Source organism: Pseudophryne corroboree, chromosome 6 (genome assembly GCF_028390025.1).
Source record: "Pseudophryne corroboree isolate aPseCor3 chromosome 6, aPseCor3.hap2, whole genome shotgun sequence".
Classification (NCBI taxonomy): Eukaryota; Metazoa; Chordata; class Amphibia; order Anura; family Myobatrachidae; genus Pseudophryne; species Pseudophryne corroboree.
Window position 1 is genome coordinate 97,692,836 of NC_086449.1, and position 25,597 is coordinate 97,718,432.

The 25,597-nt window shown below is 45.8% G+C and overlaps 1 protein-coding gene across 4 annotated transcripts in view; it reads right to left on the reverse strand.

The window, feature by feature from the left end:
* The window catches only part of LOC134936464 (cytokine receptor common subunit beta-like), a 172,844-nt gene that overhangs the window by 117,317 nt on the left and 29,930 nt on the right, over window positions 1–25,597 (reverse strand). The window contains exon 1 of one of the 4 annotated variants that reach the window (XM_063931498.1): window positions 494–636. The exons of the other annotated variants lie outside the window; for them this stretch is intronic. The gene's annotated coding sequence lies outside the window, so the exon portion shown is untranslated. Of the gene's footprint in view, window positions 1–493; window positions 637–25,597 lie in introns of those variants that run through there. 4 annotated transcript variants of the gene reach the window in all.

Below are 25,597 nucleotides of genomic sequence, written 5' to 3' on the forward strand. Positions count from 1 at the left end.
CGTAGCTGTGCTAAATTTAGCACAGCTACGATCACTTACACTGAAATGCGGGGGGACGCCCAGCACAGGGCTAGTCCGCCCCGCACGTCAGGGCGCCCCCCCCATACACACACACAAGTACAAAAACATTGCAATGCTTTTGTACTTCTAGAGTAACTCCCAGCCAGTGCAGCTCCTGCGGCTGGCCGGGAGTTGCTCGTTGCTGCCCTGGGTCACAGCGGCTGTGTGTGATGTCACGCAGCCGCTGCGGCTTTCCCCCCACCATGCCACCCCCTCCTGCCCAGCGACTGCCTCTGCCTGTCAATCAGGCAGAGGCGATCGCTAGGCAGCGACAGGCATCTGGCATGCGCTGGCGCACTGTGGCGCCGACGCATGCGCAGTTCTGACGTAAGAATGAATTAATATTTTTTTTCTTATAGAGATCATTATCTCTGAGAGTGTTTGCAAAGGAATATCTAATTCAGCCACAGCAAAGTACTGGAAGAAATCCTACCGTATAATACTGCTTGTGTCCTCACTCCTGCCGTCCCCTGCTCTCTTCTACACAGCACAGATAACAGTGATATACTGTATATAGTGACTAGGATCAGTGTAATGTTTCTGCTGTAGCCCATCAGTGTCTGTGTGCTGCTACACTATAACGGAACCTCCCCTCTCACATGATCTTTAGTGATTTCTTCACTTCCCCAGAACTACTCATGTAAAACACATTACTAGGGCAGATGAGCACGCTCACCAGTGCTGGGCTGGCAGACTGTTTCTTATATCTTTCTCTGCATCCATTGGGTGATTCACTGCTCTATCTGACCGAGATCTACCAGCCGAAGGTTTTGGCACTGAGGCAACCACTTAGCAAAACAAAACACTGAGCAGGAAACTTCTTTCTGGCTATGAGGATACTTACATGACAACCAATATAACAGAACATAATGCAAATGTTGTAGCCACATATATATAAGGGGGGATTCAATTGGGAGTGAGGATTAGTGACGTAAAAAATCCATTCTTACCTCGCACCCAATTTTGGATTACCGCAGTGATGCGCACCCCTGATACCCGTGGAATCCAATAAAAAAAATGGTCTCAGGGTTTTCAGTGCTGAAAACCCTGCTGCACTTAACAAAATTATACTCACCTGTCTAGAGTTCTCCAGTGGTCTCTGCGGCTCTCGGTGGGCTCCCCTCCATCTTCGGGTATGACTAAATCCACGTTGGCTATAGGACTTCTGATGTCACCACCACGTGACCCACAACAAGATGGGGGAGGAGTAAGGTCATAAAATGGGAACCAAAAATGTACCCTCGCAGACTCGCTTCCCTTGCCATGCTTGGCTACGTGGCTTGCTTTGCTTGCCACCGGGTTACTAAAGGGAGTAGTTGTTGACATGAATAGTGAAAGTTCTATCCCACCAGCCTTGCTTCTCACCTTGACGTCAGAGGTCCCTCTTGGATCTAGAACACTTGGATCTAGAATCTAGGCTATATTTTTTAACTGGGTAGGGGGCTGCTGGGAATCCTGTGGGCTGCTGGAAGGCGCAAGAGCTGCTGGGAGATGAAGTTCTTCCAGTGGCCAGCTTCGGTGAGGTCACAACCACATACCCCCTTGCATACACACACACACACACACTCATACACACTCCACAACACTACATATTCACCGCTGCTGCAGAAAACCTGGCTCCCAACGTTGGATACAGAAAACACTGCTTCAGAAGGTGAGTAATTACTGACTAATTAAGCTAATTAGAAACTTCCAATTGCTTAATTAGTCCTCTGGGTGGGAGGTTTGCTACCAAGGTCCCAGAGCAAGTCCGGTGATTTTTCCTAAAATTTTCGATTTTAGTAAAAATCAGACTTGGGGGTGCGTTATAAAAGACGCAGTGATTGCTATAGAAATCACTCCATCTCTGTCACAATCCTGTCTAAATTCATATAATTTGGTGACTTACCTCTATCATCTGTCCTGGATCCTGCATGTTTTCTGCTCACTGGGATAAACAGCTCACCAGTACCATGAGTCCCTGAGAGCTCAGTTCTCTGTCTGGAAGGTGAGAGTTGCTAACGAGTTGCACTAGTGTTGATTAACCTTCTGTGTGAATACTGAATTCAGGAAGTCTCTCTATGCTGTGTCTACACAGCAATAATTGAGGATTGTTCATACTGTGCTATGCTTCCGTGCCAGCATCCACAAATCCAATGGCCATAGCAGATTTATGCAAACCACACCACGCTGGAGTTCCCTCCAAAATCAGCTATGGATGTTACCTTGACAGTTCCTGGTCAGATGATCTCAATGGGTCCAATCCAGAATCCCTTCCTCATCATGTGAGTCGCTCATCCAGTCAGCAGTGAGCAAGGGATTTAAGTTCCAAGTTCCAGCACTGGCAAGCTGTCAGTGCTTTGTTGTCTCTCAGTCTGTAGTGAGCTCCTGCATCTTCAGCTGTATTGGACAGAGTGCTATTACCATCACAGCACCACCTGACTCTCTGGCTGATATTAAAGGGCCATACCGCTATTTCCATCACAGCATGTCAAAGTGCACTGGTGTGCCATAACAGTACACCTAAAGACTGTTCTGCATTCCATCGCAGCATCTATGCCTTGCTAGTTCCATCCAGCATTCTGAACTCCTATCTTGTTGGTTCCGCCCAATATCCAGAAAACCTGCATTGCTGACTCCACTCAGCATTCACAGCAAACCTGCTCTGCTGATTCCGTCCAGCACTCCAAAAAAAACTGCATTGCTGTCTTCATCCAGCATTCCAGAAAACCTGCATTGCTGTCTTCATCTAGCATTCTACAAACCTGCCTTGCTGGTTCTGTCCAGCATTCTGAACTCCTACCTTGTCGGAAAGCCAATCCCGACATCTGGAAAATCTGCCTTGTCGGAAAGCCAATCCCGACATATGAAAACATGCCTTGTCAGAAAGCCAATTCCAACATCTGGAAAACCTGCCTTATAGGAAAGCAAACCCTGACAGCTGGAAAACCTGCCTTGTCGGAAAGCCAATCCCGACAATTGGAAAACCTGCCGTGTTGGAAAGCCAATCCTGACATCTGGAAAACCTGCCTTGTCGGAAACCTAATCCCGACATCTGGAAAACCTGCTGTGCTGGTTCCTCCCAGCCTTCTGCAAATCTACTTTGCTGGTTCCATCCAGCATCTGGAAAACCTGCTGTGCTGGTTCCGACCAGCCTTCTGCAAATCTACTCCGCTGGTTCGATCCAACATCTGGAAAATCTTCCATGCTGGTTCTACCGAGCCTTTTGCAAATCTGCTGGTGACTCCCAGCATACCTACTGGCATCCAGCTATCTATTGCACTGGTGGTTCACACCACCAGTGTTTCAGTACCCAAATAGCTGGTCACTTCCTCTCCTATAATCCCCAGCCAACTGCCACATCTGCATGAGGAGATCATATCTTAAGCCTGTGCAATTCTGTCCACAACTCTTAAGTCCTTACCCAGAGACCAGACCTAGACTGGAACAACAAATAACCACAACCGTGACAATCTCATTTTCAGTCCTGCAAATGAATACCAAAACTCTACGGCTGTGGTAAAAACCCAGCACCGTGGGGCATTTTTTAATTTCCCACCAGCAATTGAATTCCCCCCCTAAGTGTCAAACATTTCACTGGTCTTGTTAACCATTTATTTTTATTGAATAAAAGAAAAACATAAAGCATACAGATATAAATATACAGATTCCATAGCTTTCAATGCATTAAATACTGAGCCACTAAGGTCTGGAAGGGGCCAGATAGATAAAGCACCCAAGGATAATGGCTCCGGAAACCAGGATCCAGCACAGTCCCTCAGCATCCAGTGCAGATGGTAAGGCTCAAAAGGGGTCACAAGTAAAGCGGGAGAGTACACGCTTAACGCGTTTCAAACTTTCATAGTTCTTCTTCAGAAGTTATTTATTGCTTGTACTTAGTTGCTTATACCACCCTATTCTTTGTTGAATTCACGTACACTTTGGGGGTCATTCCGAGTTGATCGCTCGCTAGCAGTGTTTAGCAGCCGTGCAAATGCATAGTCGCCGCCCACGGGGGAGTGTATTTTCGCTTTGCAGAAGTGCGAACACTTGTACAGCAGAGCGCCTGCAAAATCTTTTTGTGCAAAACAAGACCAGCCTTGTAGTTACTGTTTGTGTGCGTTGATTCTAACGATGGAGGGACAGCTTTTGACGGCACACACCCACCCAGTGAACGCCCAGCCATGCCTGCATTTTTTCTGCCATGCCTGCGTTTTTCTAAGCACTCCCTGAAAACAGTCAGATGACACCCAGAAATGCCCTCTTTCTGTCAATCTCCTTGCGCCCGGCTGTGCGATTGGAATCGTCCCTAGAACCAGTGATCGTTACGACACAAACAATGGCAGCTAGCGATCAACTCGGAATGACCCCCATTGTGTTTAGTTGCTAATACCATCTTGTGCATTGTTGCAATCAAATACAGTCTATGTTTAGTTGCTAATACCATCTTGTGCATTGTTGCATTTAGATACAGTTTATACTCAGTTGCTAATACCACCCTGTGCATTGCTGCACTCACATACTCTCTGTTGCTTATCCCAGCTAGTGAATTGGTCATCTTAATCAAGGTAGCATTCAGTGAGCGTCTCTCTGCACTTGTGTTTTACTCTTGCCCAGCCTCCTACAGTCACCTTGTTCATCGATAAGTCCTGGGGGTATCTGGATACAGGGTGGACCTAATTCACCAAGGAAAGGCGGCTGCTAAAGGTGAAGCCTAGCATTTCAGGAGGCTAAAATACTGCTGGGCAAGTGTAATCCCGTGAGCGCCACCTTGTACTACCTGGTTGCCTTTGTAACTGTCAGGGCCGAGTGTTTTTGTGAATCCGTTAACCCTGGACCAACCAAAGGTGTAGGTGCTGGGGTATGATGAAAGCAGGGAGGACGAAGAAAGTTCCGTTTCATATATTTATTAAAGGCAACAATTCCAGTAAGGAGTTAAATGACAAATTATTAATCACTATATATATATATATATATATAAACTGACGTATTGCAAAGAATGGTATAATGATAAGCAGGAACAGTCTTAAAGACGCATTGAAGAAATGTTCATAGAACTGAGTATTTAAACAGTCTTGTGAATGAATGACGAATTGTCCAAATGAAGCAATGATTGGTGCCAAACTGTAAGGAGTGTTAACTGGATATTGCAGACATAAATGAATAACTGTGGAGACCTCTACTGAAGCTTAAAGATTAAACTGAAAGGCTGTGAAGAATTGTCCTTGATTGCAGCAACAATGAAAATACAATACTGAATGGGTTACTTGCGAGTTCAGAAGATAACACAGCACTGTGAAACTGCAGCAGACGACAATGGTGATGAATGGGTTAAGTTTAGAGCTGAAAAAATGAGCACCTGAATTTAGTGGAATCCTCCAAAGGCTGTGTGATTGAAGCAGGCTGACAGGGTAACCTCTTACAAGACTCTGGAAATCCACTTGTTTGCCACTGGGAGAGCGATTAACTGACAGCACAGCAGGGAGTTTGGTGGATCTTTTGCAGTGAAGGCTGCAGGCAGACCTCTGGGATTGGAGGCGATATCTGGACCATGGGAATCACACGGGAATGCACGGAGAGAGCACAGAGCTAGGGCATAGAGTAGATACAACAAAGCACTGGCTCAGAGTAACATAATCCCAGCCTACTTAAAGGCAGCACAAGCACGGGATTGGCTAACACTTACCCACAGGTGTTTCACAAGTGCTCTCTGGTGCTCATTCTGTCTCCAACATGGCCGCCTCCTATACTGCAGACACACAGCGGTGCCTTTGGCCATTTGGTCCCCGCACTCCCAGCTCCCAGAACCTGCATCACCTGTGCCACTGACCACGCCGCGTCCCCACACGGCCGTACAGCACCGCAAGCAACTTCACTGGCAAAGGATGGACCCCAAAACCCGCAGAGGTGAGAGATCGGTTCGTGACAGTACCCCCCCCCCCCTTTAAGGGTGGACTCCGGACACCTTTGAGCTTTGTCAGGATTCTTGGAATAGAATTTCTGTACCAGTCTTGGAGCATGAACATCTTCGCCAAAAACCCAGGACCTCTCCTCCGGACCATAACCCTTCCAATCGACCAAAAACTGCAGACGTCCATATCGGCAACGTGAGTCCACAATCTCCTTAACCTCAAATTCCTCATCCTGCATAGAGTGAACTTTAGGAGGTTTGGACAGGGTAGTATGAAACTTATTGAGAATCAAAGTTTTCAACAACGATGTATGAAAGGCGTTAGGAATTTTCAAAGACGGTGGCAACTTGACTTTGTATGACACAGGATTGAGTACCTTTACAATGGGAAATGGACCAATAAACTCAGGAGCAAACTTCTTAGAAGGAACTTTGAACTTCAGATTGCGAGTAGAAATCCAAACTTGGTCTCCTACCTTGTAGTTTGGTACAGCCTTACGTTTTCTATCTGCAAAAGATTTATAATGAGCAGAAGTTTGATCAACGACTTGCGCACACAACTCCAGATTTTAGACAAACGTTAAAGCTCTTGAGCTGCTGCTGGAACCTCTAGGGCTGGCAATGGATGGAACTCTGGCACACGAGGATGAAAACCAAAATTAGTATAAAACGGCGTAGATTCTGAAGACGAATGAAAGAGATTATTATGAGCGAATTCTGCCAATGGAAGGCAGTCAACCCAATCATCCTGTGAGGAAGATATGTATAACCGGAGAAAGGTTTCAAGATCTTGATTTACTCTCTCAGTTTGTCCATCTGTCTGGGGATGATATGCTGAAGAAAAATTCAACTTAATGTTTAAAGATGAACAAAGCGACCTCCAAAACTTGGCTACAAACTGTGTTCCCCGATCAGAGATGATCTCTCGAGGAAGGCCATGCAACTTGAAGATCTCAGAAATGAACAATCTGGCTAGTGAAGGGGCTGATGGTAATCCAATTAATGGAATGAAATGCGCCATTTTCGAAAATCGATCCACTATCACCCAAATGGTATTCCGCCCTTTTGATGGAGGTAAATCGGTCACGAAGTCCATTGAGATATGAGTCCACGGTTGTTTGGGTATAGATAATGGATGTAACAAACCTGGCGGAGAACCCCTTGGACTCTTATGTTGGGCACATTTAGGACATGCTGCTATAAACTCTTGAACATCGGCTTTAAGACGTGGCCACCAGTAAGACTGCTGAATAAATTTGAGAGTCTTTAGTACCCCAGGATGACCCATGAAGGATGAAGAGTGAGCCCAAGTAAGCAGTCGTTTTCGAAGATTTGTGGCGACAAAGGTTTTGCCTGGTGGAGGAACCGGGACCAGAGAAGTTCGAGTCATTAAGGACGTAGGACTCACAATGGCTTGATTCGTGGTAGCATCATTTAATTCAGAAGAATTGAAGGACTGAGAAAGGGCATCTGCTTTTTTGTTCTGAGACCCTGGACGGTAGGTGAGCTTAAAATTAAATCGGGTGAAAAAAAGAGCCCATCGTGCTTGTCGTGGATTCAAACACTGAGCCGACTGCAGATATAGAAGATTCTTATGATCAGTATATACTGTAATGGGGTGTTGTGCTCCCTCTAGAAGGTATCTCCACTCCTCAAATGCCAATTTGATGGCAAGTAATTCCTGCTCCCCAATTGCATAATTACGTTCGGCCGGGAGGAACTTACTGGAGAAATAATGATCTGAGTTTCATGAGTTTCATCTGCCATCCTGCACAACCGCCGAACTCGGGAACATTCCGACCTGATCGTAGCTGTGCTAAATTTAGCACAGCTACGATCACTTACACTGAAATGCGGGGGGACGCCCAGCACAGGGCTAGTCCGCCCCGCACGTCAGGGCGCCCCCCCCCACACACACACACACAAGTACAAACAAACATTGCAATGCTTTTGTACTTCTAGAGTAACTCCCAGCCAGTGCAGCTCCTGCGGCTGGCCGGGAGTTGCTCGTTGCTGCCCTGGGTCACAGCGGCTGTGTGTGATGTCACGCAGCCGCTGCGGCTTTCCCCCCACCATGCCACCCCCTCCTGCCCAGCGACTGCCTCTGCCTGTCAATCAGGCAGAGGCGATCGCTAGGCAGCGACAGGCATCTGGCATGCGCTGGCGCACTGTGGCACCGACGCATGCGCAGTTCTGACGTAAGAATTAATTAATATTTTTTTTCTTATAGAGATCATTATCTCTGAGAGTGTTTGCAAAGGAATATCTAATTCAGCCACAGCAAAGTACTGGAAGAAATCCTACCGTATAATACTGCTTGTGTCCTCACTCCTGCCGTCCCCTGCTCTCTTCTACACAGCACAGATAACAGTAATATACTGTATATAGTGACTAGGATCAGTGTAATGTTTCTGCTGTAGCCCATCAGTGTCTGTGTGCTGCTACACTATAACGGAACCTCCCCTCTCACATGATCTTTAGTGATTTCTTCACTTCCCCAGAACTACTCATGTAAAACACATTACTAGGGCAGATGAGCACGCTCACCACTGCTGGGCTGGCAGACTGTCTCTTATATCTTTCTCTGCATCCATTGGGTGATTCACTGCTCTATCTGACCGAGATCTACCAGCCCAAGGTTTTGGCACTGAGGCAACCACTTAGCAAAACAAAACACTGAGCAGGAAACTTCTTTCTGGCTATGAGGATACTTACATGACAACCAATATAACAGAACATAATGCAAATGTTGTAGCCACATATATATAAGGGGGGATTCAATTGGGAGTGAGGATTAGTGACGTAAAAAATCCATTCTTACCTCGCACCCAATTTTGGATTACCGCAGTGATGCGCACCCCCGATACCCATGGAATCCAATAAAAAAAATGGTCTCAGGGTTTTCAGCGCTGAAAACCCTGCTGCACTTAACAAAATTATACTCACCTGTCTAGAGTTCTCCAGTGGTCTCTGCGGCTCTCGGTGGGCTCCCCTCCATCTTCGGGTATGACTAAATCCATGTTGGCTATAGGACTTCTGATGTCACCACCACGTGACCCACAACAAGATGAGGGAGGAGTAAGGTCATAAAATGGGAACCAAAAATGTACCCTCGCAGACTCGCTTCCCTTGCCATGCTTGGCTACGTGGCTTGCTTTGCTTGCCACCGGGTTACTAAAGGGAGTAGTTGTTGACATGAATAGTGAAAGTTCTATCCCACCAGCCTTGCTTCTCACCTTGACGTCAGAGGTCCCTCTTGGATCTAGAACACTTGGATCTAGAATCTAGGCTATATTTTTTAACTGGGTAGGGGGCTGCTGGGAATCCTGTGGGCTGCTGGAAGGCGCAAGAGCTGCTGGGAGATGAAGTTCTTCCAGTGGCCAGCTTCGGTGAGGTCACAACCACATACCCCCTTGCATACACAAACACACACACACACTCATACACACTCCACAACACTACATATTCACCGCTGCTGCAGAAAACCTGGCTCCCAACGTTGGATACAGAAAACACTGCTTCAGAAGGTGAGTAATTACTGACTAATTAAGCTAATTAGAAACTTCCAATTGCTTAATTAGTCCTCTGGGTGGGAGGTTTGCTACCAAGGTCCCAGAGCAAGTCCGGTGATTTTTCCTAAAATTTTCGATTTTAGTAAAAATCAGACTTGGGGGTGCGTTATAAAAGACGCAGTGATTGCTATAGAAATCACTCCATCTCTGTCACAATCCTGTCTAAATTCATATAATTTGGTGACTTACCTCTATCATCTGTCCTGGATCCTGCATGTTTTCTGCTCACTGGGATAAACAGCTCACCAGTACCATGAGTCCCTGAGAGCTCAGTTCTCTGTCTGGAAGGTGAGAGTTGCTAACGAGTTGCACTAGTGTTGATTAACCTTCTGTGTGAATACTGAATTCAGGAAGTCTCTCTATGCTGTGTCTACACAGCAATAATTGAGGATTGTTCATACTGTGCTATGCTTCCGTGCCAGCATCCACAAATCCAATGGCCATAGCAGATTTATGCAAACCACACCACGCTGGAGTTCCCTCCAAAATTAGCTATGGATGTTACCTTGACAGTTCCTGGTCAGATGATCTCCCTGGGTCCAATCCAGAATCCCTTCCTCATCATGTGAGTCGCTCATCAAGTCAGCAGTGAGCAAGGGATTTAAGTTCCAAGTTCCAGCACTGGCAAGCTGTCAGTGCTTTGTTGTCTCTCAGTCTGTAGTGAGCTCCTGCATCTTCAGCTGTATTGGACAGAGTGCTATTACCATCACAGCACCACCTGACTCTCTGGCTGATATTAAAGGGCCATACCGCTATTTCCATCACAGCATGTCAAAGTGCACTGGTGTGCCATAACAGTACACCTAAAGACTGTTCTGCATTCCATCGCAGCATCTATGCCTTGCTAGTTCCATCCAGTATTCTGAACTCCTATCTTGTTGGTTCCGCCCAATATCCAGAAAACCTGCATTGCTGACTCCACTCAGCATTCACAGCAAACCTGCTCTGCTGATTCCGTCCAGCACTCCAAAAAAAACTGCATTGCTGTCTTCATCCAGCATTCCAGAAAACCTGCATTGCTGTCTTCATCTAGCATTCTACAAACCTGCCTTGCTGGTTCTGTCCAGCATTCTGAACTCCTACCTTGTCGGAAAGCCAATCCCGACATCTGGAAAACCTGCCTTGTCAGAAAGCCAATCCCGACATATGAAAACATGCCTTGTCAGAAAGCCAATTCCAACATCTGGAAAACCAGCCTTATAGGAAAGCCAACCCTGACAGCTGGAAAACCTGCCTTGTCGGAAAGCCAATCCCGACAATTGGAAAACCTGCCGTGTTGGAAAGCCAATCCTGACATCTGGAAAACCTGCCTTGTCGGAAACCTAATCCCGACATCTGGAAAACCTGCTGTGCTGGTTCCTCCCAGCCTTCTGCAAATCTACTTTGCTGGTTCCATCCAGCATCTGGAAAACCTGCTGTGCTGGTTCCGACCAGCCTTCTGCAAATCTACTCCGCTGGTTTGATCCAGCATCTGGAAAATCTTCCATGCTGGTTCTACCGAGCCTTTTGCAAATCTGCTGGTGACTCCCAACATACCTACTGGCATCCAGCTATCTATTGCACTGGTGGTTCACACCACCAGTGTTTCAGTACCCAAATAGCTGGTCACTTCCTCTCCTATAATCCCCAGCCAACTGCCACATCATCATGAGGAGATCATATCTTAAGCCTGTGCAATTCTGTCCACAACTCTTAAGTCCTTACCCAGAGACCAGACCTAGACTGGAACAACAAATAACCACAACCGTGACAATCTCATTTTCAGTCCTGCAAATGAATACCAAAACTCTACGGCTGTGGTAAAAACCCAGCACCGTGGGGCATTTTTTAATTTCCCACCAGCAATTGAATTCCCCCCCTAAGTGTCAAACATTTAACTGGTCTTGTTAACCATTTATTTTTATTGAATAAAAGAATAAAAGAAAAACATAAAGCATACAGATATAAATATACAGATTCCATAGCTTTCAATGCATTAAATACTGAGCCACTAAGGTCTGGAAGGGGCCAGATAGATAAAGCACCCAAGGATAATGGCTCCGGAAACCAGGATCCAGCACAGTCCCTCAGCATCCAGTGCAGATGGTAAGGCTCAAAAGGGGTCACAAGTAAAGCGGGAGAGTACACGCTTAACGCGTTTCAAACTTTCATAGTTCTTCTTCAGAAGTTATTTATTGCTTGTACTTAGTTGCTTATACCACCCTATTCTTTGTTGAATTCACGTACACTTTGGGGGTCATTCCGAGTTGATCGCTCGCTAGCAGTGTTTAGCAGCCGTGCAAATGCATAGTCGCCGCCCACGGGGGAGTGTATTTTCGCTTTGCAGAAGTGCGAACACTTGTACAGCAGAGCGCCTGCAAAATCTTTTTGTGCAAAACAAGACCAGCCTTGTAGCTACTGTTTGTGTGCGTTGATTCTAACGATGGAGGGACAGCTTTTGACGGCACACACCCACCCAGTGAACGCCCAGCCATGCCTGCATTTTTTCTGCCATGCCTGCGTTTTTCTAAGCACTCCCTGAAAACAGTCAGATGACACCCAGAAATGCCCTCTTTCTGTCAATCTCCTTGCGCCCAGCTGTGCGATTGGAATCGTCCCTAGAACCAGTGATCGCTACGACACAAACAACGGCAGCTACCGATCAACTCGGAATGACCCCCTTTGTGTTTAGTTGCTAATACCATCTTGTGCATTGTTGCAATCAAATACAGTCTATGTTTAGTTGCTAATACCATCTTGTGCATTGTTGCATTTAGATACAGTTTATACTCAGTTGCTAATACCACCCTGTGCATTGCTGCACTCACATACTTTCTGTTGCTTATCCCAGCTAGTGAATTGGTCATCTTAATCAAGGTAGTATTCAGTGAGCGTCTCTCTGCACTTGTGTTTTACTCTTGCCCAGCCTCCTACAGTCACCTTGTTCATCGATAAGTCCTGGGGGTATCTGGATACAGGGTGGACCTAATTCACCATGGAAAGGCGGCTGCTAAAGGTGAAGCCTAGCATTTCAGGAGGCTAAAATACTGCTGGGCAAGTGTAATCCCGTGAGCGCCACCTTGTACTACCTGGTTGCCTTTGTAACTGTCAGGGCCGAGTGTTTTTGTGAATCCGTTAACCCTGGACCAACCAAAGGTGTAGGTGCTGGGGTACGATGAAAGCAGGGAGGATGAAGAAAGTTCCGTTTCATATATTTATTAAAGGCAACAATTCCAGTAAGGAGTTAAATGACAAATTATTAATAACTATATATATATATATATATATATATATATATATATATATAAACTGACGTATTGCAAAGAATGGTATAATGATAAGCAGGAACAGTCTTAAAGACGCATTGAAGAAATGTTCATAGAACTGAGTATTTAAACAGTCTTGTGAGTGAATGACGAATTGTCCAAATGAAGCAATGATTGGTGCCAAACTGTAAGGAGTGTTAACTGGATATTGCAGACATAAATGAATAACTGTGGAGACCTCTGCTGAAGCTTAAAGATTAAACTGAAAGGCTGTGAAGAATTGTCCTTGATTGCAGCAACAATGAAAATACAATACGGAATGGGTTACTTGCGAGTTCAGAAGATAACACAGCACTGTGAAACTGCAGCAGATGACAATGGTGATGAATGGGTTAAGTTTAGAGCTGAAAAAATGAGCACCTGAATTTAGTGGAATCCTCCAAAGGCTGTGTGATTGAAGCAGGCTGACAGGGTAACCTCTTACAAGACTCTGGAAATCCACTTGTTTGCCACTGGGAGAGCGATTAACTGACAGCACAGCAGGGAGTTTGGTGGATCTTTTGCAGTGAAGGCTGCAGGCAGACCTCTGGGATTGGAGGCGATATCTGGACCATGGGAATCACACGGGAATGCACGGAGAGAGCACAGAGCTAGGGCATAGAGTAGATACAACAAAGCACTGGCTCAGAGTAACATAATCCCAGCCTACTTAAAGGCAGCACAAGCACGGGATTGGCTAACACTTACCCACAGGTGTTTCACAAGTGCTCTCTGGTGCTCATTCTGTCTCCAACATGGCCGCCTCCTATACTGCAGACACACAGCGGTGCCTTTGGCCATTTGGTCCCCGCACTCCCAGCTCCCAGAACCTGCATCACCTGTGCCACTGACCACGCCGCGTCCCCACACGGCCGTACAGCACCGCAAGCAACTTCACTGGCAAAGGATGGACCCCAAAACCCGCAGAGGTGAGAGATCGGTTCGTGACAGTACCCCCCCCCCCTTTAAGGGTGGACTCCGGACACCTTTGAGCTTTGTCAGGATTCTTGGAATAGAATTTCTGTACCAGTCTTGGAGCATGAACATCTTCGGCAAAAACCCAGGACCTCTCCTCCGGACCATAACCCTTCCAATCGACCAAAAACTGCAGACGTCCATATCGGCAACGTGAGTCCACAATCTCCTTAACCTCAAATTCCTCATCCTGCATAGAGTGAACTTTAGGAGGTTTGGACAGGGTAGTATGAAACTTATTGAGAATCAAAGTTTTCAACAACGATGTATGAAAGGCGTTAGGAATTTTCAAAGACGGTGGCAACTTGACTTTGTATGACACAGGATTGAGTACCTTTACAATGGGAAATGGACCAATAAACTCAGGAGCAAACTTCTTAGAAGGAACTTTGAACTTCAGATTGCGAGTAGAAATCCAAACTTGGTCTCCTACCTTGTAGTTTGGTACAGCCTTACGTTTTCTATCTGCAAAAGATTTATAATGAGCAGAAGTTTGATCAACGACTTGCGCACACAACTCCAGATTTTAGACAAACGTTAAAGCTCTTGATCTGCTGCTGGAACCTCTAGGGCTGGCAATCGATGGAACTCTGGCACACGAGGATGAAAACCAAAATTAGTATAAAACGGCGTAGATTCTGAAGACGAATGAAAGAGATTATTATGAGCGAATTCTGCCAATGGAAGGCAGTCAACCCAATCATCCTGTGAGGAAGATATGTATAACCGGAGAAAGGTTTCAAGATCTTGATTTACTCTCTCAGTTTGTCCATCTGTCTGGGGATGATATGCTGAAGAAAAATTCCACTTAATGTTTAAAGATGAACAAAGCGACCTCCAAAACTTGGCTACAAACTGTGTTCCCCGATCAGAGATGATCTCTCGAGGAAGGCCATGCAACTTGAAGATCTCAGAAATGAACAATCTGGCTAGTGAAGGGGCTGATGGTAATCCAATTAATGGAATGAAATGCGCCATTTTCGAAAATCGATCCACTATCACCCAAATGGTATTCCGCCCTTTTGATGGAGGTAAATCGGTCACGAAGTCCATTGAGATATGAGTCCACGGTTGTTTGGGTATAGATAATGGATGTAACAAACCTGGAGGAGAACCCCTTGGACTCTTATGTTGGGCACATTTAGGACATGCTGCTATAAACTCTTGAACATCGGCTTTAAGACGTGGCCACCAGTAAGACTGCTTGAATAAATTTGAGAGTCTTTAGTACCCCAGGATGACCCATGAAGGATGAAGAGTGAGCCCAAGTAAGCAGTCGTTTTCGAAGATTTGTGGCGACAAAGGTTTTGCCTGGTGGAGGAACCGGGACCGGAGAAGTTCGAGTCATTAAGGACGTAGGACTCACAATGGCTTGATTCGTGGTAGCATCATTTAATTCAGAAGAATTGAAGGACTGAGAAAGGGCATCTGCTTTTTTGTTCTGAGACCCTGGACGGTAGGTGAGCTTAAAATTAAATCGGGTGAAAAAAAGAGCCCATCGTGCTTGTCGTGGATTCAAACACTGAGCCGACTGCAGATATAGAAGATTCTTATGATCAGTATATACTGTAATGGGGTGTTGTGCTCCCTCTAGAAGGTATCTCCACTCCTCAAATGCCAATTTGATGGCAAGTAATTCCTGCTCCCCAATTGCATAATTACGTTCGGCCGGGAGGAACTTACGGGAGAAATAATGATCTGAGTTTCATGAGTTTCATCTGCCATCCTGCACAACCACCGAACTCGGGAACATTCCGACCTGATCGTAGCTGTGCTAAATTTAGCACAGCTACGATCACTTACACTGAAATGCGGGGGGACGCCCAGCACAGGGCTAGTCCGCCCCGCACGTCAGGGCGCCCCCCCACACACACACACACACAAGTACAAACAAACATTGCAATGCTTTTGTACTTCTAGAGTAACTCCCAGCCAGTGCAGCTCCTGCGGCAGGCCGGGAGTTGCTCGTTGCTGCCCTGGGTCACAGCGGCTGTGTGTGATGTCACGCAGCCGCTGCGGCTTTCCCCCCACCATGCCACCCCCTCCTGCCCAGCGACTGCCTCTGCCTGTCAATCAGGCAGAGGCGATCGCTAGGCAGCGACAGGCATCTGGCATGCGCTGGCGCACTGTGGCGCCGACGCATGCGCAGTTCTGACGTAAGAATGAATTAATATTTTTTTTCTTATAGAGATCATTATCTCTGAGAGTGTTTGCAAAGGAATATCTAATTCAGCCACAGCAAAGTACTGGAAGAAATCCTACCGTATAATACTGCTTGTGTCCTCACTCCTGCCGTCCCCTGCTCTCTTCTACACAGCACAGATAACAGTAATATACTGTATATAGTGACTAGGATCAGTGTAATGTTTCTGCTGTAGCCCATCAGTGTCTGTGTGCTGCTACACTATAACGGAACCTCCCCTCTCACATGATCTTTAGTGATTTCTTCACTTCCCCAGAACTACTCATGTAAAACACATTACTAGGGCAGATGAGCACGCTCACCAGTGCTGGGCTGGCAGACTGTTTCTTATATCTTTCTCTGCATCCATTGGGTGATTCACTGCTCTATCTGACCGAGATCTACCAGCCCAAGGTTTTGGCACTGAGGCAACCACTTAGCAAAACAAAACACTGAGCAGGAAACTTCTTTCTGGCTATGAGGATACTTACATGACAACCAATATAACAGAACATAATGCAAATGTTGTAGCCACATATATATAAGGGGGGATTCAATTGAGAGTGAGGATTAGTGACGTAAAAAATCCATTCTTACCTCGCACCCAATTTTGGATTACCGCAGTGATGCGCACCCCCGATACCCGTGGAATCCAATAAAAAAATGGTCTCAGGGTTTTCAGCGCTGAAAACCCTGCTGCACTTAACAAAATTATACTCACCTGTCTAGAGTTCTCCAGTGGTCTCTGCGGCTCTCGGTGGGCTCCCCTCCATCTTCGTGTATGACTAAATCCACGTTGGCTATAGGACTTCTGATGTCACCACCACGTGACCCACAACAAGATGGGGGAGGAGTAAGGTCATAAAATGGGAACCAAAAATGTACCCTCGCAGACTCGCTTCCCTTGCCATGCTTGGCTACGTGGCTTGCTTTGCTTGCCACCGGGTTACTAAAGGGAGTAGTTGTTGACATGAATAGTGAAAGTTCTATCCCACCAGCCTTGCTTCTCACTTTGACGTCAGAGGTCCCTCTTGGATCTAGAACACTTGGATCTAGAATCTAGGCTATATTTTTTAACTGGGTAGGGGGCTGCTGGGAATCCTGTGGGCTGCTGGAAGGCGCAAGAGCTGCTGGGAGATGAAGTTCTTCCAGTGGCCAGCTTCGGTGAGGTCACAACCACATACCCCCCTGCATACACACACACACACACACACACACACATACACACTCCACAACACTACATATTCACCGCTGCTGCAGAAAACCTGGCTCCCAACGTTGGATACAGAAAACACTGCTTCAGAAGGTGAGTAATTACTGACTAATTAAGCTAATTAGAAACTTCCAATTGCTTAATTAGTCCTCTGGGTGGGAGGTTTGCTACCAAGGTCCCAGAGCAAGTCCGGTGATTTTTCCTAAAATTTTCGATTTTAGTAAAAATCAGACTTGGGGGTGCGTTATAAAAGACGCAGTGATTGCTATAGAAATCACTCCATCTCTGTCACAATCCTGTCTAAATTCATATAATTTGGTGACTTACCTCTATCATCTGTCCTGGATCCTGCATGTTTTCTGCTCACTGGGATAAACAGCTCACCAGTACCATGAGTCCCTGAGAGCTCAGTTCTCTGTCTGGAAGGTGAGAGTTGCTAACGAGTTGCACTAGTGTTGATTAACCTTCTGTGTGAATACTGAATTCAGGAAGTCTCTCTATGCTGTGTCTACACAACAATAATTGAGGATTGTTCATACTGTGCTATGCTTCCGTGCCAGCATCCACAAATCCAATGGCCATAGCAGATTTATGCAAACCACACCACGCTGGAGTTCCCTCCAAAATCAGCTATGGATGTTACCTTGACAGTTCCTGGTCAGATGATCTCCCTGGGTCCAATCCAGAATCCCTTCCTCATCATGTGAGTCGCTCATCCAGTCAGCAGTGAGCAAGGGATTTAAGTTCCAAGTTCCAGCACTGGCAAGCTGTCAGTGCTTTGTTGTCTCTCAGTCTGTAGTGAGCTCCTGCATCTTCAGCTGTATTGGACAGAGTGCTATTACCATCACGGCACCACCTGACTCTCTGGCTGATATTAAAGGGCCATAGCGCTATTTCCATCACAGCATGTCAAAGTGCACTGGTGTGCCATAACAGTACACCTAAAGACTGTTCTGCATTCCATCGCAGCATCTATGCCTTGCTAGTTCCATCCAGCATTCTGAACTCCTATCTTGTTGGTTCCGCCCAATATCCAGAAAACCTGCATTGCTGACTCCACTCAGCATTCACAGCAAACCTGCTCTGCTGATTCCGTCCAGCATTCAAAAAAAAACTGCATTGCTGTCTTCATCCAGCATTCCAGAAAACCTGCATTGCTGTCTTCATCTAGCATTCTACAAACCTGCCTTGCTGGTTCTGTCCAGCATTCTGAACTCCTACCTTGTTGGAAAGCCAATCCCGACATCTGGAAAATCTGCCTTGTCGGAAAGCCAATCCCGACATATGAAAACATGCCTTGTCAGAAAGCCAATTCCAACATCTGGAAAACCTGCCTTATAGGAAAGCCAACCCTGACAGCTGGAAAACCTGCCTTGTCGGAAAACCAATCCCGACAATTGGAAAACCTGCCGTGTTGGAAAGCCAATCCTGACATCTGGAAAACCTGCCTTGTCGGAAACCTAATCCCGACATCTGGAAAACCTGCTGTGCTGGTTCCTCCCAGCCTTCTGCAAATCTACTTTGCTGGTTCCATCCAGCATCTGGAAAACCTGCTGTGCTGGTTCCGACCAGCCTTCTGCAAATCTACTCCGCTGGTTCGATCCAGCATCTGGAAAATCTTCCATGCTGGTTCTACCGAGCCTTTTGCAAATCTGCTGGTGACTCCCAACATAGCTGGATGCCAGTAGGTATCTATTGCACTGGTGGTTCACACCACCAGTGTTTCAGTACCCAAATAGCTGGTCACTTCCTCTCCTATAATCCCCAGCCAACTGCCACATCTGCATGAGGAGATCATATCTTAAGCCTGTGCAATTCTGTCCACAACTCTTAAGTCCTTACCCAGAGACCAGACCTTGACTGGAACAACAAATAACCACAACCGTGACAATCTCATTTTCAGTCCTGCAAATGAATACCAAAACTCTACGGCTGTGGTAAAAACCCAGCACCGTGGGGCATTTTTTAATTTCCCACCAGCAATTGAATTCCCGCCCTAAGTGTCAAACATTTCACTGGTCTTGTTAACCATTTATTTTTATTGAATAAAAGAATAAAAGAAAAATATAAAGCATACAGATATAAATATACAGATTCCATAGCTTTCAATGCATTAAATACTGAGCCACTAAGGTCTGGAAGGGGCCAGATAGATAAAGCACCCAAGGATAATGGCTCCGGAAACCAGGATCCAGCACAGTCCCTCAGCATCCAGTGCAGATGGTAAGGCTCAAAAGGGGTCACAAGTAAAGTGGGAGAGTACACGCTTAACGCGTTTCAAACTTTCATAGTTCTTCTTCAGAAGTTATTTATTGCTTGTACTTAGTTGCTTATACCACCCTATTCTTTGTTGAATTCACGTACACTTTGGGGGTCATTCCGAGTTGATCGCTCGCTAGCAGTGTTTAGCAGCCGTGCAAATGCATAGTCGCCGCCCACGGGGGAGTGTATTTTCGCTTTGCAGAAGTGCGAACACTTGTACAGCAGAGCGCCTGCAAAATCTTTTTGTGCAAAACAAGACCAGCCTTGTAGCTACTGTTTGTGTGCGTTGATTCTAACGATGGAGGGACAGCTTTTGACGGCACACACCCACCCAGTGAACGCCCAGCCATGCCTGCATTTTTTCTGCCATGCCTGCGTTTTTCTAAGCACTCCTTGAAAACAGTCAGATGACACCCAGAAATGCCCTCTTTCTGTCAATCTCCTTGCGCCCGGCTGTGCGATTGGAATCGTCCCTAGAACCAGTGATCGCTACGACACAAACAACGGCAGCTAGCGATCAACTCGGAATGACCCCCTTTGTGTTTAGTTGCTAATACCATCTTGTGCATTGTTGCAATCAAATACAGTCTATGTTTAGTTGCTAATACCATCTTGTGCATTGTTGCATTTAGATACAGTTTATACTCAGTTGCTAATACCACCCTGTGCATTGCTGCACTCACATACTTTCTGTTGCTTATCCCAGCTAGTGAATTGGCCATCTTAATCAAGGTAGTATTCAGTGAGCGTCTCTCTGCACTAGTGTTTTACTCTTGCCCAGCCTCCTACAGTCACCTTGTTCATCGATAAGTCCTGGGGGTATCTGGATACAGGGTGGACCTAATTCACCATGGAAAGGCGGCTGCTAAAGGTGAAGCCTAGCATTTCAGGAGGCTAAAATACTGCTGGGCAAGTGTAATCCCGTGAGCGCCACCTTGTACTACCTGGTTGCCTTTGTAACTGTCAGGGCCGAGTGTTTTTTGTGAATCCGTTAACCCTGGACCAACCAAAGGTGTAGGTGCTGGGGTATGATGAAAGCAGGGAGGACGAAGAAAGTTCCGTTTCATATATTTATTAAAGGCAACAATTCCAGTAAGGAGTTAAATGACAAATTATTAATCACCATATATATATATATATATATATATATATATATATATAAACTGACGTATTGCAAAGAATGGTATAATAATAAGCAGGAACAGTCTTAAAGACGCATTGAAGAAATGTTCATAGAACTGAGTATTTAAACAGTCTTGTGAATGAATGACGAATTGTCCAAATGAAGCAATGATTGGTGCCAAACTGTAAGGAGTGTTAACTGGATATTGCAGACATAAATGAATAACTGTGGAGACCTCTACTGAAGCTTAAAGATTAAACTGAAAGGCTGTGAAGAATTGTCCTTGATTGCAGCAACAATGAAAATACAATACTGAATGGGTTACTTGCGAGTTCAGAAGATAACACAGCACTGTGAAACTGCAGCAGACGACAATGGTGATGAATGGGTTAAGTTTAGAGCTGAAAAAATGAGCACCTGAATTTAGTGGAATCCTCCAAAGGCTGTGTGATTGAAGCAGGCTGACAGGGTAACCTCTTACAAGACTCAGGAAATCCACTTGTTTGCCACTGGGAGAGCGATTAACTGACAGCACAGCAGGGAGTTTGGTGGATCTTTTGCAGTGAAGGCTGCAGGCAGACCTCTGGGATTGGAGGCGATATCTGGACCATGGGAATCACACGGGAATGCACGGAGAGAGCACAGAGCTAGGGCATAGAGTAGATACAACAAAGCACTGGCTCAGAGTAACATAATCCCAGCCTACTTAAAGGCAGCACAAGCACGGGATTGGCTAACACTTACCCACAGGTGTTGCACAAGTGCTCTCTGGTGCTCATTCTGTCTCCAACATGGCCGCCTCCTATACTGCAGACACACAGCGGTGCCTTTGGCCATTTGGTCCCCGCACTCCCAGCTCCCAGAACCTGCATCACCTGTGCCACTGACCACGCCGCGTCCCCACACGGCCGTACAGCACCGCAAGCAACTTCACTGGCAAAGGATGGACCCCAAAACCCGCAGAGGTGAGAGATCGGTTCGTGACAGTACCCCCCCCCCCCCTTTAAGGGTGGACTCCGGACACCTTTGAGCTTTGTCAGGATTCTTGGAATAGAATTTCTGTACCAGTCTTGGAGCATGAACATCTTCGGCAAAAACCCAGGACCTCTCCTCCGGACCATAACCCTTCCAATCGACCAAAAACTGGAGACGTCCATATCGGCAACGTGAGTCCACAATCTCCTTAACCTCAAATTCCTCATCCTGCATAGAGTGAACTTTAGGAGGTTTGGACAGGGTAGTATGAAACTTATTGAGAATCAAAGTTTTCAACAACGATGTATGAAAGGCGTTAGGAATTTTCAAAGACGGTGGCAACTTGACTTTGTATGACACAGGATTGAGTACCTTTACAATGGGAAATGGACCAATAAACTCAGGAGCAAACTTCTTAGAAGGAACTTTGAACTTCAGATTGCGAGTAGAAATCCAAACTTGGTCTCCTACCTTGTAGTTTGGTACAGCCTTACGTTTTCTATCTGCAAAAGATTTATAATGAGCAGAAGTTTGATCAACGACTTGCGCACACAACTCCAGATTTTAGATAAACGTTAAAGCTCTTGATCTGCTGCTGGAACCTCTAGGGCTGGTAATGGATGGAACTCTGGCACACGAGGATGAAAACCAAAATTAGTATAAAACGGCGTAGATTCTGAAGACGAATGAAAGAGATTATTATGAGCGAATTCTGCCAATGGAAGGCAGTCAACCCAATCATCCTGTGAGGAAGATATGTTTAACCGGAGAAAGGTTTCAAGATCTTGATTTACTCTCTCAGTTTGTCCATCTGTCTGGGGATGATATGCTGAAGAAAAATTCAACTTACTGTTTAAAGATGAACAAAGCGACCTCCAAAACTTGGCTGCAAACTGTGTTCCCCGATCAGAGATGATCTCTCGAGGAAGGCCATACAACTTGAAGATCTCAGAAATGAACAATCTGGCTAGTGAAGGGGCTGATGGTAATCCAATTAATGGAATGAAATGCGCCATTTTCGAAAATCGATCCACTATCACCCAAATGGTATTCCGCCCTTTTGATGGAGGTAAATCGGTCACGAAGTCCATTGAGATATGAGTCCACGGTTGTTTGGGTATAGATAATGGATGTAACAAACCTGGCGGAGAACCCCTTGGACTCTTATGTTGGGCACATTTAGGACATGCTGCTATAAACTCTTGAACATCGGCTTTAAGACGTGGCCACCAGTAAGACTGCTGAATAAATTTGAGAGTCTTTAGTACCCCAGGATGACCCATGAAGGATGAAGAGTGAGCCCAAGTAAGCAGTCGTTTTCGAAGATTTGTGGCGACAAAGGTTTTGCCTGGTGGAGGAACCGGGACCGGAGAAGTTCGAGTCATTAAGGACGTAGGACTCACAATGGCTTGATTCGTGGTAGCATCATTTAATTCAGAAGAATTGAAGGACTGAGAAAGGGCATCTGCTTTTTTGTTCTGAGACCCTGGACGGTAGGTGAGCTTAAAATTGTTTTAAATCAGAGAAGGCTTTGATTGCTTCAGGAGACCAGTTCATAGGATTTGCTCCCTTGCGAGTCAGGGCTGTGATGGGTGCGGCCAACGTAGAGTAATTCTTAATGAATTTCCTATAAAAATTAGCAAAGCCAAGGAATCGCTGAATCCCCTTGAGAGTCGTAGGAGTGGACCAGTCTCGGATAGCTTGTACCTTTACAGGATCCATACATAGCTCTGTGGCGGAAATGATGTAACCAAGGAACGGTATAGAAGATACTTCAAAAGTACACTTCTCCAACTTACAATATAGTCGATTTTTCCTCAGACGTGTCAGTACCTCTTTCACTTGGTGACGGTGAGACTTCAGATCCTTGGAGAATATTAACATATCATCCAAGTACACTACTAAACACTTGTAGAGAAGATCATGAAAAAGTTCATTCACATAGCTTTGGAAAACTGCAGGCGCATTACAAAGACCAAAAGGCATTACAGGGTATTCGTAATGCCCATCCCGGGTATTAAAGGCAGTCTTCCATTCGTCCCCTGCACGGATGCGGATTAAATTGTAGGCCCCACGAAGATCTAATTTTGTAAACACAGTAGCTCCCTTTACCCGGTCAAATAATTCTGGAATTAACGGCAATGGGTACTTGTTTTTCACAGTGATCTCATTAAATCCGCAATAATCTATGTATGGTCGTAAACCACCATCTTTCTTCTTAACGAAGAAGAATCCGGCTCCTGCAGGTGAAGAAGATGGTCTAATAAATCCTTTGGTTAAATTCTCTTGTATATAATCAGACATAGCTTGAGTCTCTGGGATGGACAGTGGATAAATTCGCCCCCTAGGAGGTGTTGTGCCCGGCACCAAAACGATTGGGCAGTCCCATTCGCGATGAGGGGGTAAGGAGTCTGCCACTTGTTTACTGAAGACATCCACAAAAGATTGATAGACTGAGGGTAACTCGGGAAGACTAACTGACCGAGGGGTATAATTGAAGCTAAACAGTCCTTGGAACTGGATTCACCCCACGAAAGAATTTCCATGGTTTGCCAATTAAATTGTGGATTATGTTTCTGTAGCCAAGGTAATCCAAGTATCACATCATGAGAGGCTTTGGGAATCACGAGGAAGGAAATATATTCGGAATGGAGCACACCTACTTTCATCTTGAGACATACGGTTCGATGAGTAATTATGCCGTCTGGAATTCGACTTCCATCCACTGCTGTAACAGCAACTGCTACTTCCAGAGGCATGGTTTGAACTTTAGATCGTATGACAAAGGCTGAGGAGATGAAGTTTTCGGCTGCACCGGAATCTAGGAGAGCTGAAACTTTAACTGTAGAACTCGGAACTTCTAAACGAATAGGCAAAGTCAGCTCTTTCCCGGAACGTGATTCCAAAGTAACTCCTAGCTTAACTTCTCTTGAATAAGCTAGGAGCGAGAGTTTCCCGGCCGGAGTTTGCAAGACTTAACTAAATGTTCGGAGGACCCGCAGTACATGCAGAGGTTACCCTGTCGACGACTAATTCGTCCCTTGTCACGAACCGGTCTCTCACCTTTGCGGGTTCTGGGGTTCATCCGTTGCCAGTGCGGTTGCTCGCGGTGCTGTGCGCCCGTGTGGGGACACGGCGTGATCAATGGCACAGGTAATGCAGAGTCTGGGAACTGTGAGTGCGGGGACCAAATGGCCTAAGGCACTGCGGTGTGTCTGCTGTATAGGAGGTGGCCATGTTGGAGACCAAATAGCTAATACTGAGCACTTGTGAAAACACCTGTGGGCAGGTGTAAGCCAATCCCGTGCTTGTGCTGCCTTTAAGTAGGCTGGGATTATGTTACTCTGGGCCAGTGCTTTGTTGTATCAAAGCTGTGCTCTAGCTCTGAGCTCTCTCCGTGCATTCCTGTGTGATTCCCGTGGTCCAGATATCGCCTCCGTTCCCAGAGGTCCGTCTGCAGCCTTCACTGCCGAAAGATCCACCGGCTCTCCGCTGTGCTGTCAGTTAATTGCACTCCTATTGGAAATAGTTGGATTCCCAGTGTCCTGCATGAGGTTACCTTGTCAGTCTGCCTATCATTCAAAGTCTGGAGGATTCTGTTTCTCTCAGCTGTTCGTTTGTTCAACTCTGCATTTAACCCATTCATCACCTTGTCTTCTACTACAGTTTCACAGTGATCTCCGGAACCCGCAAGTAACCCAATTCAGTACTTTTATTTGCTATGTTGTCATTACAAGGATAATTCATCACAGTTTCTCAGTTAACCCTCAAAACTCCATTGCAAATTCTTACAGTTAATTCACCATGTCTGCATTAACCAGTTAAACACAATCTGCAGTTCAGCATCAAAGCTTGTTTATATTTGGACAATTCAACATTTATTCTTCAGCTTGTTTTTGCATATGTTTCCATGAACATTTCTTTTATTTATTTTTGAGTTTTCTCTTGCATATTATTTCTGCCATTCTTGCAATATTTCAGTATAATGATGATTAACAACTAGTCATTTAACTCCTTACTGAATTGTTATTTAATAAATATATGAAGCGGAACTTTCTTCA